This window comes from Lampetra fluviatilis, chromosome 4 (genome assembly GCF_964198595.1).
Source record: "Lampetra fluviatilis chromosome 4, kcLamFluv1.1, whole genome shotgun sequence".
NCBI classification, from domain to species: Eukaryota; Metazoa; Chordata; class Hyperoartia; order Petromyzontiformes; family Petromyzontidae; genus Lampetra; species Lampetra fluviatilis.
In genome coordinates this window covers 9,049,548-9,061,333 of record NC_136278.1, presented here as the reverse complement: position 1 = coordinate 9,061,333, position 11,786 = coordinate 9,049,548, and the positions used below count along the sequence as shown (strand labels likewise).

At 40.0% G+C, this 11,786-nt stretch overlaps 1 long non-coding RNA gene across 1 annotated transcript; it reads left to right on the top strand.

The window, feature by feature from the left end:
- The first annotated feature begins 4,227 nt into the window (after positions 1-4,227).
- On the top strand, positions 4,228-6,897 carry LOC144931283 (uncharacterized). Its single transcript, XR_013636549.1, has 3 exons — positions 4,228-4,256; positions 5,842-5,997; positions 6,867-6,897. It is a non-coding gene; the product is annotated as an uncharacterized LOC144931283 (long non-coding RNA).
- Positions 6,898-11,786: the final 4,889 nt, after the last annotated feature.

Below are 11,786 nucleotides of genomic sequence, written 5' to 3'. Positions count from 1 at the left end.
CCGGTATCATCAACAGCCACAATCAATCCACTGTTGAATTAAGGCCTCACCAAGCCGTCGCTATCTGTACGTATGTATGCGTGGACGTTTAATTTATTTTGCACCGTACGTAGCTGACTGTAATAATCGTTTCTGCAGGGGAAGGACAACAAACTAAACAAAAAAAGGATTTCTAAAGAAATTAGTTTTCAATCTAGATTTAAAAGTGCATAGCTCCAGTAGCTTTCTAATAGCGCTCACGATCCGACACGATAATTTCATCACTCCATCTTCTATGAGGACGTGCTCTTGGATGCGTTCCATCCCTTCGCTTTCATTCCATTGGCCATCACCTTATGTAGTAATGTGTGCTGCTGAAGCTCATTTTTATTGTTTTTACTTAAGATCATTTAAGGTCAATACCAATTTCTACAATAGAAACCAGTTAATTTTTTTAATCTCATTTTCACACATTTGTTTGTCGAGCATCTTATAATTTACTCTCCCAACACCAAATATGACTCGGTGCATGATCACTGTGTGATTATCCTAAAATAAGCAAAGCGTTTTTTTTTTACAAAAGTGTTGATTTTTCTTTTACACAAGGAAACAGCTTATTTTAAGTTTTGTAACTTGGGGTGGCGCAATGGCACTGAGAACCCAGCGATCTAGATTAGATTCCCAACGAAGGCGGAACATCAGTGGTGTGATAAAATGGTGGGGGGGGGGCACTATCCAGCAGAATATTGACAAAGGGCTGCTAATGATTTATTTGAACAATAACCTAAGGACTTTCTTAACGTCTACGAGAGAGGGCTGCTTGACCATGCTTCAGCATTGATGGTCCAGTGCAGGTTGGTGAAGACGGAACGAGGCAAACGTGGGCCAGAGATCATGGGAAACGTAGATACCGTCGTGTTAACGGTGAGGAAATTTAAGTGGGCTTCGGCAAAAATGACATCGCTAGAAGAGCACGAATAATGTCCGGTGGATGAGACTGGTGACAATGGTAGTCAAAAGAGAGAAGACACCTCAAAGGATGATAACCACCACAGAGATAAGGAGATTATCTCATTTCCAGGCACGAGATCGATTTAGGCATTATAAGACCAGACCATGAGGAATGGCAACAATGTGGGGAGGTTTTCAACCAGCAGTGGATTTATCTTTTGCTGTTTACGATGATGGTGGATTTTCTCGCCATGCATTTCTTCCACACACTGTGAGCATCGCTCATTAGTCACCAAAACAATGCATGTGCACACAGCATAAATCGGCAACTCCCAAGAATCCAATAATACTCTAATCTGTACAGTAGCATATGGCATAATCAGTCTGATTATACTAATTTTATGACATCTAAATGACGTTGTAATTTGAGGGGGCATTGACACACCAGACATTAGCAGCAATAGCTGCAAGGAGGGGTCTGTGTGTAGAGATAGAACACTATCCTGGGCCACCATTATGAGTTAATTTGCTCTCTGCCAACACTGTGATTCATAATAGAGGTGCTTTGCGTTAGATCGCGTAAATATATAAATGTGTCATTAAAACCAACCACCACCTGACACAGTCAACTAGTAAGGGTTGTCATGTAAACAGAATATGCCGAATCGTCACTAGTACAGCACACCGGTGTGTTGGAGAGGCAAATCCCAACATTTACAATCTGTACGCAGATTGTTGTGGTTTGGCTCTCCAACACGCCGGTGTGCTGTACTAGTGACGAATTGGCATGTTCTATTTACGTAACAAAGCTTACTAATTGGTTTTGACGGGTGGTGGTGGGTTTTAACGACACATTTATATATTTACGCGATCTAACCCAACAAAACCTCTATGATGGATGATATTGGCCACGAAAGCTTCCGTGTTAAACACGGTGATTGCAGCTTTAGATGCAGCATCACATGCCGTGGCATTACCTTAACCGCTTTAACAGACATGCCGTGTGCACATTCACAATCGCATTGTACTAGATCAGGGGTCGGCAACCAAAATAACAAGAAGTGCATTGTTTTTTGCCAATTCTGTAAACAAAAGCCTTTGTATTTAAAGAGCCACAGTGCGAGGAGGACTTAACGACTGAAGTATTTATTCCTTAAATATCCTCATGCAGCTCCTGAGCCCCAGGTTGCTGAGCCCTGCACTAGCTGATTCATTCGGACAAAAAATCTATCCGAATATGTTCATTTGTATTATCCAATAACAGCTGTAAATACTTACCATCGACATGGCCATGAAGGTATCATCCATTCCTGAAGAATTATAATTAGACAGCAGTTTCAACTGCTACGTTAAAATGGTGCAACGTATTCCTTAAGTCTGTTTTAAAACCTACGTTTGAAGTGTATGGTACTGGAGGTTTTTTGTACCACGCGGTGTCAGATGAGTCAGACATAAGGATGGGACATTGAAATACAAACAGTGACATCTCAAACACTTAATGTTTTTAAAGAAAAACATTGAGTGTTCAATGAGTGTTTGATATGTGTTTTATTCAAGTTTTTTTTTATTTGAGTGAAAATGAATGTTTTCATATTATTGTTGTTTTAGTAACTATTAACAGGAAAGAGAAAAGGAAAATTTAGAAATCAATGTTTATTACGCACTTACTTTATCGTAATGAAATAACACAAAAAATAATTCGCCAACACACGTTACTTTCCAGGATATAGAAATAAAGTGCCACAAGGCTGTTCTTGAAGGGTCGAAGCCCAACCGCAATATTAACTTTAGTACTTTCCAAAATGTGGAAAAAAATATTTTGCAGAGTCAACACTCAACCGTGGTAAAATATACATTGCAGACTATTAACTTTAAACCTTTCTAGAGTATATACATCCGGCAATGGTATTTGGAGAGGGACCAGTTTTCACGAAAGAACCTTAAAATAATATATCAGTCACTTTTTGCTGGTTGGAAAAGCACAAAATCGTAAGGAAAACATCACCATTCCGATGTAAAAAGATCAATGCGTCGATGTTTTTCTGAACACCGCGTATCCTACGTGAAACAAGAATTCCAAACGTCGGTAAAACAGGGGCACACTGATATACGGAAGCATATACAACTCCTGAACGTGTCCAAGCAGCTGACGCGTTGCACAAGCAACAATTGTGCTTAAATGTCTCAATCTATGCTCATCGTATGGAATTAGAAAAGGCACTTTGAGGGGTGGAATGGGAATGCTGCAGCGAGTTCTGCATTAAGATGTGTAATAAAACAGACAAATACAGCGATTGTTTGAAGAAATCCATCTTTACATTTAAAGTGACATTTTCATGCAAGTGTGTGAAGTTATCACTCAAAACTGCATTGTATGGGGAAAATAACAATCTCATGTTCGTATTGCACATGAATGTGTCAGTCCCACGAGTCGGCGTGTGGGCACGTTTTATGCACAACCAAGTGTGCAGCCTTCTTTTAGTCTGGATAAGACACCGTACGTTCTGCTACATATCGCGATATGCTCCAACAGCACGCCGTGCCACAACTCACGTAGGATATCCCGCACGACTATCATCGACCAATCAGATGGTGGCTCCTCCACACTGATCATTGGCCAGTAAGGATAATTTTCAGTTATACCTTTCTCATGACCATCAAACTTACCAGACCTAATGCCAATGGATTTGGTCACGTGATATAAAACGTCAATGTCAGAAAAATGTATCTTGAGTGAACTTCAACAGCACACGACGAGCATTCGAAACAATCGTAGCCAGGGTATTGGTGAACACGTAGGACTGTCGAATTTGGATGCGACATGCGTCGCAAAAGCTGCGGCAGATTTATGGGGGTTTAAACGAAACCCATATGATAAAATCTTCATACTGTCAAGTTTGTGTGTGTAGTTTTATGTACATAGCTCAAACTGCTATATGATTATAAATATTGGATGATACCCTGATGGACATGCTGTCAAAATAGATACGTATTGCTTTGTACAGTTGATATTATAGGATGTGTTATTGTACATTGGATACCAATGTCATGGCCCAAATTTTTCTAGAATTATAACACAGCAGGAATTCCCCTAATTGGCATAAAGATGAACAAAACTTAAATATCATAAATCTGCTCATACATGCGTATGTATATCTCTCTTATAATAATTGCCATATGTTGTTGGTTATATTTATATTGAATGAGTGAATACATTAACACAATTATATATATGCAGTGCAGTTACCCAAACTTTTATCTTTTTACAGGAAATAAACAATTGTGACCGAAAGACTGCAGAAGCCATGGTGAGAAAAAACAATAAGGTAATTGAGGGAAATATCAGTGTATATATTCAAATTGAGTGTCACAGACTATTAACATGACTAAAATATTGGTAAACGTGCAACGCAAATACTTATTCGTAAGATGGTGACATGGCTCAGAGATCAGACAACTGAGCCAGCACCACTGAGATTCTGGGTTTGAATCTGGCTTTTTTGTCACCCATGATCTGGATTTCTGTCACCCATGATCTGACTTTCTGTCACCCATGATTAAGCTGGTCCTTTTTTTAAGGGTATTGCTTGGACGGTCTCAACACGATCTCACACTTAATTTAGCGAAATTGCAGCTATGAAATAAAATATATTTCTCATTATTTATTAACATGTGGCAATCTCGGAGTAGAATGTGTGAGGAAATGCTCCCCCTACTGTTCGGAGGATTAAAGGGCCCCTAAATGTGTATATTTTTTTGGAAGAAGTCGTTTGGAAAAAAACCTCTTCCACAGCCATTCTGTGACACGTGGTGCAGTGCTCTGCTCTGGGAGACTCCTGAATCATTTTTTTTTATATTCATGGCAGGTAGAAAAATTGGAAGCAAACTCGGGAAAATAGCACGGTTGTAATGTAATATGGATTTGGGTGAGACACACACCAACGCATGTGTTACAGCGTCAAGTAGGTTGCTGAACGATCTGTGTGCAGTTTCTGTATCCTTCTTGTAGTTTTATCACACACACAAAATATATATTTAAAATAATTTGGAAAAACATACCAAACAGGAAGTTGAGTAGTGAAACCACAATACGGCTCTTTTTTATTTAAATAGATTAGTTATTATTATTTATTAACCCTTACAAATATCTATCTCAAGCAAGAGTGGTGCTCATCTCTATTAGAGGTCCTGAGGCAGCCGTTACAATATCACATTCATATGGCAGGGGCCAGCCTCTTCAAAGGACAAGCACTCGCTGTATTTATTATTTAACAAACAAAAAAGGTAAAGGTGCAGCCCTGCATTTGCTCACTCTCACCACGACTGGGGGCAGGGCCTCCAATAGAGGGAGCTCTCGAACCCCCCCCCCCGCCCCCCTTGAGGGTATTTATTTAGATTCCTACTCTTCCACACCGACCAGATGTCTTGAAAGGGGTGGGGGTACCCACACTTTACCCCATCACATGCGACCTACTGATCAACTAATCCCCAAAGTATAAATGCGCCCATTTATACTTTGGGGTAGACACAGGCGGGGAGATTCAAGAAACTGGCCCAATGTTTCAACTGCCGTGCCAGGAGCTTGAACCAGCAACCTCCAGTTTACAAGCCATTACACCATGAACTGCTCTTTGTGTTTAGATTGTTGTTCTTACTCACACTTTCGATAAGCATTTGGCCATATACGGTGCAAAAGAGGTTCAACATAAGTACATATATTATCCCGAATAGACAAACCTGGACATACTTAATTATGTTAATTATGTACAGCTATGCAGCTGTTTCAAGTTTCAACTCATGGGGCTTAACAACAAACAGAACATACTGCTAAAGACGATGCCGTTCAAATACATGATATATTAAGACCCGCTGTGGATTAACAACAACTTCTTTTCCAATTGAATCATCCAGGATGGGGCGTTCATGGTGAGGACAAGTTCCAAGGACAAAACAAACCAGCCGTACACGCTCGTCATTTACTACGAAGAGAAAATATTCAACATTCCCATTCGATACTTGGAAAAGTATAATAAATATGCATTGGGTACAGAAAAGGCCAAAGAAGAGGTAATGTCTTTAGATCTTTATTTGACTGCTGATTGCACTTTTTTTCATATAAATATCCTTTTAAAATATATATATAGTACTGTGCTCTATCTACAAGTAGAGGCAATGGAATTTAATCATTTTGGAGGAGGCAGGCACAGTGTGACAGCAGGAGCGGGAGAGAGGGGAGCAAAGATTACAAGTGTAGTGACGTGCTATACCACTACACAAGGCCTGGCTATGGAGAGGTCCCTACACGTGAGCCGTCTCCAAACTGACTGACCTGGAGACAACGGAGAGACACAGACACGCAAAGAGGAGACAGACACAGACAGTGACATGGAGAGAGCCAGACACAGAGATACATGAAGAGTGACACGGACAGATTGACAGTCAGAGAGACAATAGGAAAACACGAAATAGATGGCATTGTGCGCTGATATTAACTATTGTTCTGTATTAACTTAATGTAGGAGAGCAGTGCCCAAGCAAAAATACTTTGGGTGGGAGAGAGGGGGTGTTACATTTTTTGTGTTAAGTTGTATGTATGTTCAACTTATTTTGTACCGTACATAGCCAGCCATGCTAATCGGAGGTGTGGGGGAAGGACAACAGATCTCTACTGGTTTTGACTATACTACGTTCACATTTGTCATCACAATAATACCGGGACACGGTAATAACGCTCTTCGTGTCAGGTACCAAAGAGGGCCTACAAAGCAATGAACTGAGCCACAAAGCTTTCTGCCCCTGTCCACATGTTGAGGAGGGAGGCAAGGGGCAGCTGCCACGCTGCTGCCTCTTAACATTGATCTCTTTTTGAAAGCATGGGATTTGACGAGTGCTAATTGTTCGCACAAACGTGTTTATTTTTGTTTTCAATATGTTAGAAATTTGACAGCATTCTGGATATCATTGAACATTACAAGAAACTGCCACTGCTTCTCATCGGGGGACAGCATGGCATCAAGAAGTCAACACTTCTAATTCATCAGGTCAGGATCTGAAGATTATCCAGGATGCTGAGAATGTGCTTGCCACACCTTCATTATCGACTGGCCTTATGACCAAATGCATCTTATTCGATAAATAAGGACACCACCTGCCTCGCCCAAGCTATGCAAGTTCGTTTACATGCATCACGGAAGGCCAAGTCGAACACCAATTGCAATGAAACGAATGCAAGTCTCGGTCAGATGCAATGAATTTATCATGCATATACTTACCGCACTATTGATATTAAGCATCTGACCAATTTCAATCTCTTACATACTTTTTTGCTCACACCGAGGTTTAAAAGTCTTTGCTTTGGGATTAACCTCTATAAGAGATATATTGTGCATTACTACCAATAATTTGTACCATTGCACTGTATAGCGTTGTATGTATAGCTCGATAATTAATGTTTCGTGCGAGTAGTTGGCATCATTCTGTCTCCAGCAGACTTATTCAAGAGCAAAATGTATTAAGTTGCTCAATCTGTGTACAGAGCATGTGTGCATAGACGATATATATGAGTTACAGGATGGCAATGGACATCAAATATATTTAGCTATTTTCTTCGAACATTTATACTACGGAGTGGACAGCCAGGGAGATTTTGTGGTAATGTGAGTTTAAAAGAGTAATGTTTACGACTAAAACATCACAGTACATTCTGTAGTACATTTGGCTTAAGAGCAAATTCCCACAATGTCAGAGAAGTGAATGTGTACCTCTGAGAAAACAGGGTTTTGCACCCTCAGGCTGATAAAAAGAAAATAAGTATAATGAAATAAATCATAAGCATATTTGTTCTGACATACATTGTCTAATGAATAATTATCTTGCACATAAGCAGTGGTTTAAACCTCGGCATAGATTGCTGCAGTTGTGCTGTACAGCTCTCCAATGTCTTTTGGATATATGATAAGAAATTCCGCTTGATATCCAATGCCTCGCTCATCCACGTGCTCGGAGCTTTTTCAGAAACGTAAGCGGCTTCGTTCAGTTCTTGAAGGAGCTCCCAGTAGGCGGAATGAAACATCATGCATCACTCCGAAACGACACGCGGTACACGACCCCCCAAAAACACATCGGAGAGTGATTCATTTCCTGCGGGGGCCCGAATGCCCGACTGTCTGCTATGAAAGAGCAACAACGTCTTGCTGCTGTGCGGTGGATTCAATTTCCAATATCTGTAAATGACGAGAAAACCCATCACAACGGAATACATTGGATGTTAAAGAGCATATATACACGAGGCTGTGACATTTGCAAGAGTCGTGGTGTTACCGCATACATCCCAACATTTTTGTCCAAACTAATCCACACCGCGTGTTTGCACGACATTGAATCGAATACAAATTATGCCAAGTGTGGTTTGATTTTGTGACCTTTCACCAGTCAATGAAAGTAAACGTAAATGTCTAAACTTGCATGCATAACAATGAGAAACAGGTTGTTTTCCTTTTGCATAACAAATATCACGTGACATGTTAAGTAAAGCGCTCTATTGACAAATTAGCACTAAGTGATAACGCTTTGTTTTTGTCAACTGACACGTTGTATTCTGGGCAGCCCACATTAATCGCTTAACAAAAAATAAAATACCATGTTACCGGTAACTCGCATTGACCAAACATCTTAATGCTGAAATATGACCTGCAAACCACTCAGATGGGATCACGTACAGCAGCAGCAAGATCGGCACTATTCGAACACTTGGCAGGACCCTCCTGAAAAGAGTCTTGAGACTCAGTGAGGCTTTTCTGGGATATCCAACATAATAATTTCCAGATCTGCTAACGTCACTTGTACTTGTCAGTGGTTTCAAAACAACCGTTACTACTCCGATATGATGCATTACTGCATGGATAACAAGAGATACGAAGGAATTGTCATTTAAGAAATATTAAAATGAACAGTAATTACAATGAGTCAGCAGCCTCATGCCTAAAACTGAGGTGCAAAACGATCTTTGATGCTATTCTTTGGGTCTTTCGGTAAAGTCACGTAGAACATTTTTTTTTTTACAAAAACTACTGCTTTGTTCTTCGATTAAACGTTATTTAGAATGTATATTATGTTGTATTGTTCGCTTTATTTTTACAATTTATGTCTAACATATACCCTTAACAGGAGGCTTTTACATAATAGCTTTGCGATGTCAACGCAAATGGTTTAAGATTATTGAGGTATAAGCAAGGTATAACAGTACATTTATCATGAATAAGGCCATGTGTTTTAACATTCAGCTGTTGAACAATTAAAAATGAAATACAAAACATTGTGATGCAATTATGTTTATCAATATTTATGCACGTAGCTTACATGGAAATGTATCTTTTTAGATGTTTATTTTACACGTTTGTTTAATTAGCGTCAACACTTTTTTTTGTAACTATTCGACAGTAATTGAAATCCCCATTGTGCACTTCTGAAATGTCTCAGGTGCCTGAATGATCTATGGTCCGTTCAGGGGCTAAACCATTCATTAGGGAAACTCAATTTCCGGTTGGCATGAACAACCTTACTCAAATTGAATGTCCCGCATATTTCTCAAATACAGTCACCATACATGCGGGTGTAGGTAACAGTTGTGAAGAAATCCAGTTTGTGTGTGGCTTATTAATCATTCCGCTTTGACGTCTGGTACAAGCTATGTAATAGAATAATATGTGCGCAGTCACCGTGTACAGAAGTGTAAACCTACATGACTGGAACGTTCTATGGGTTCGCATACTCTTAATGCTGAGATCAAGAGAACGAATGTGCTCCATGTTAAAATGAGTTACCTAAGGCATGATATAAATACGTTTATTTAATAAATTGCCTAAATAAGAAAAACATAGATCAAATACCATGCCATAGTTAGCACATTCTATTTAGCACGGTTTGTACTTAAAGTCTTCATATAATGTGGATTTGAAATGAGCCTAAGAATGGTTAATTTCTACATTAAAAACGACGTTTGTTGTCCTTCCCCCGCACCTCAGATCAGCACGGTTGAATACGTACTGTGCGAAATAAGTTGAACATACATAAATGAAACATAGAGTTGCACTAGAAGCAGTATTACAATTGTGGGATTTTAATTTGAAAAATAAACTGACCTGGACGAATGTTTATCAGCCCCTGTTTATTTCAAACAAAACCGAAACTCTATTGTTGCCTTGCTCTTTAATATGCACCACAATTAGCACTCCGGAGTAGGAATGTGGCCTCTTTTTAAATTATAAAAGGGCTTCACCAATGACCTCCGATTAATAAATATTCAAATATCAAACCATTACCTTTTTTCAAAAAGTATGCCCATTGAAACGCGAATGATTTTGCTGAAGAAAGAAAAATATCTTCAACATTGTGACTCCATTGGCTCTAACGTGCGTCCGTAGTTAGAGGGAGGAAGGAACGCTGGCAGATTCACTCGTTAATTCACATGGTAATTGGACACCAAGGGGTCAAAAGTAAAACTTGTAAACAAAACCAGCGTGTCCTGTTCTCCCTACTCGACAGCTGCAATGCCTCCCAACTTGCCGGGGCAAGTGCAATTGGAACGATGCATTGTTATAAAACTGCACTGGATTTTTTTTTCTATGGAATATGCAAATAATAGGGAAGCGGAGTGGTTCACACACTGCGCTAAATTAACCTGGCCACCTGAGGTCAATTCTTGGAACCTGAGTCAGATGGTGCCTGATAAGATGGAACCAGCGCAAACCGCCTCAATCTGACACCAGCTTGGAGTGTATTGGGTCAAGGAAGCTCCAACGACTGAACAGCGTGGAGAGAGAGAGGCCCTCATCCAGCAGTGGATTAACAAAGGGCTGTGAATGCACGATACAAATAACGCATATTCTTTAAACTCGTTCTTACATGTACGCATACGAACGTGTATGTTGAACCAGTCAATAAAAAATGCTGACCTTTGTCCAGACTCAAATGTGATATTCTGTGCCAGTTTAAATATAGTTCCGTGGGAAACACATTTACTTTGCAGTGTTTAAGCCTCAAAAGTCGGGTTTAAGATGTGAATTTTCTAACCAATTGTGTTCTGCTGTATAAAATCAAGCATTCAGCCGATGAAACTGAACGTGGAGTAGGGGCGGTTTCTTCATTAGGGCGATTGGGCGACGCACCACCAATGTCATTCAACCACAGAGTCACGCTAGCCGTCACTGTGCCTCTGGATATAGTCCAATCAGCGCCATGCTACGTTCTGTGGAGTACCGCCTCTTTTTGGGCGATTTCCCTCCAGCTGAGAATCTCCCCGAGTGGTCCCATAGACTTACATTCAAAGATGTTTTTTTTCGAACGGGGGCGCTGCAATGCATTCTCTATGGCTTCCGGGAGGGCTCGCCCTAACGTGCTTACGTCATCATACGTGCTTACGTCATCATACGTAAGCACGTTTCATCCAACAATATAATTTGTCGCCACCTAGTGGAATCTTTAATAAAATAAACTTGAGTGGTTTGTTTTAATAGTGAGTATAGAAACAAACAAGATGTATTGTAAGAGTCACTTTATTTTTCATTAATATTAAAGAAGTGAAGTTGCCTTTACATGCTTAAGCTGTTAATTTATCCATTGCATGGGTGGACCTTATCCTTATCAATCATCCAGACATTTGCCCCCCCTGAGAGATTTTGCAGGAGCCGCCACTGACGTGGAGTATGAAACAATACTGATGACAGCAAAGTTAGATCTCTAAATTAGGGTACTTGGCTTCAGCACATAATGCATGCGTGATTGGATAGGTGAGTGCTTAATGCAGTGTAATAATCAAGCGTCATTGTTGCTATATACGTTACACACAGGAAATGCGT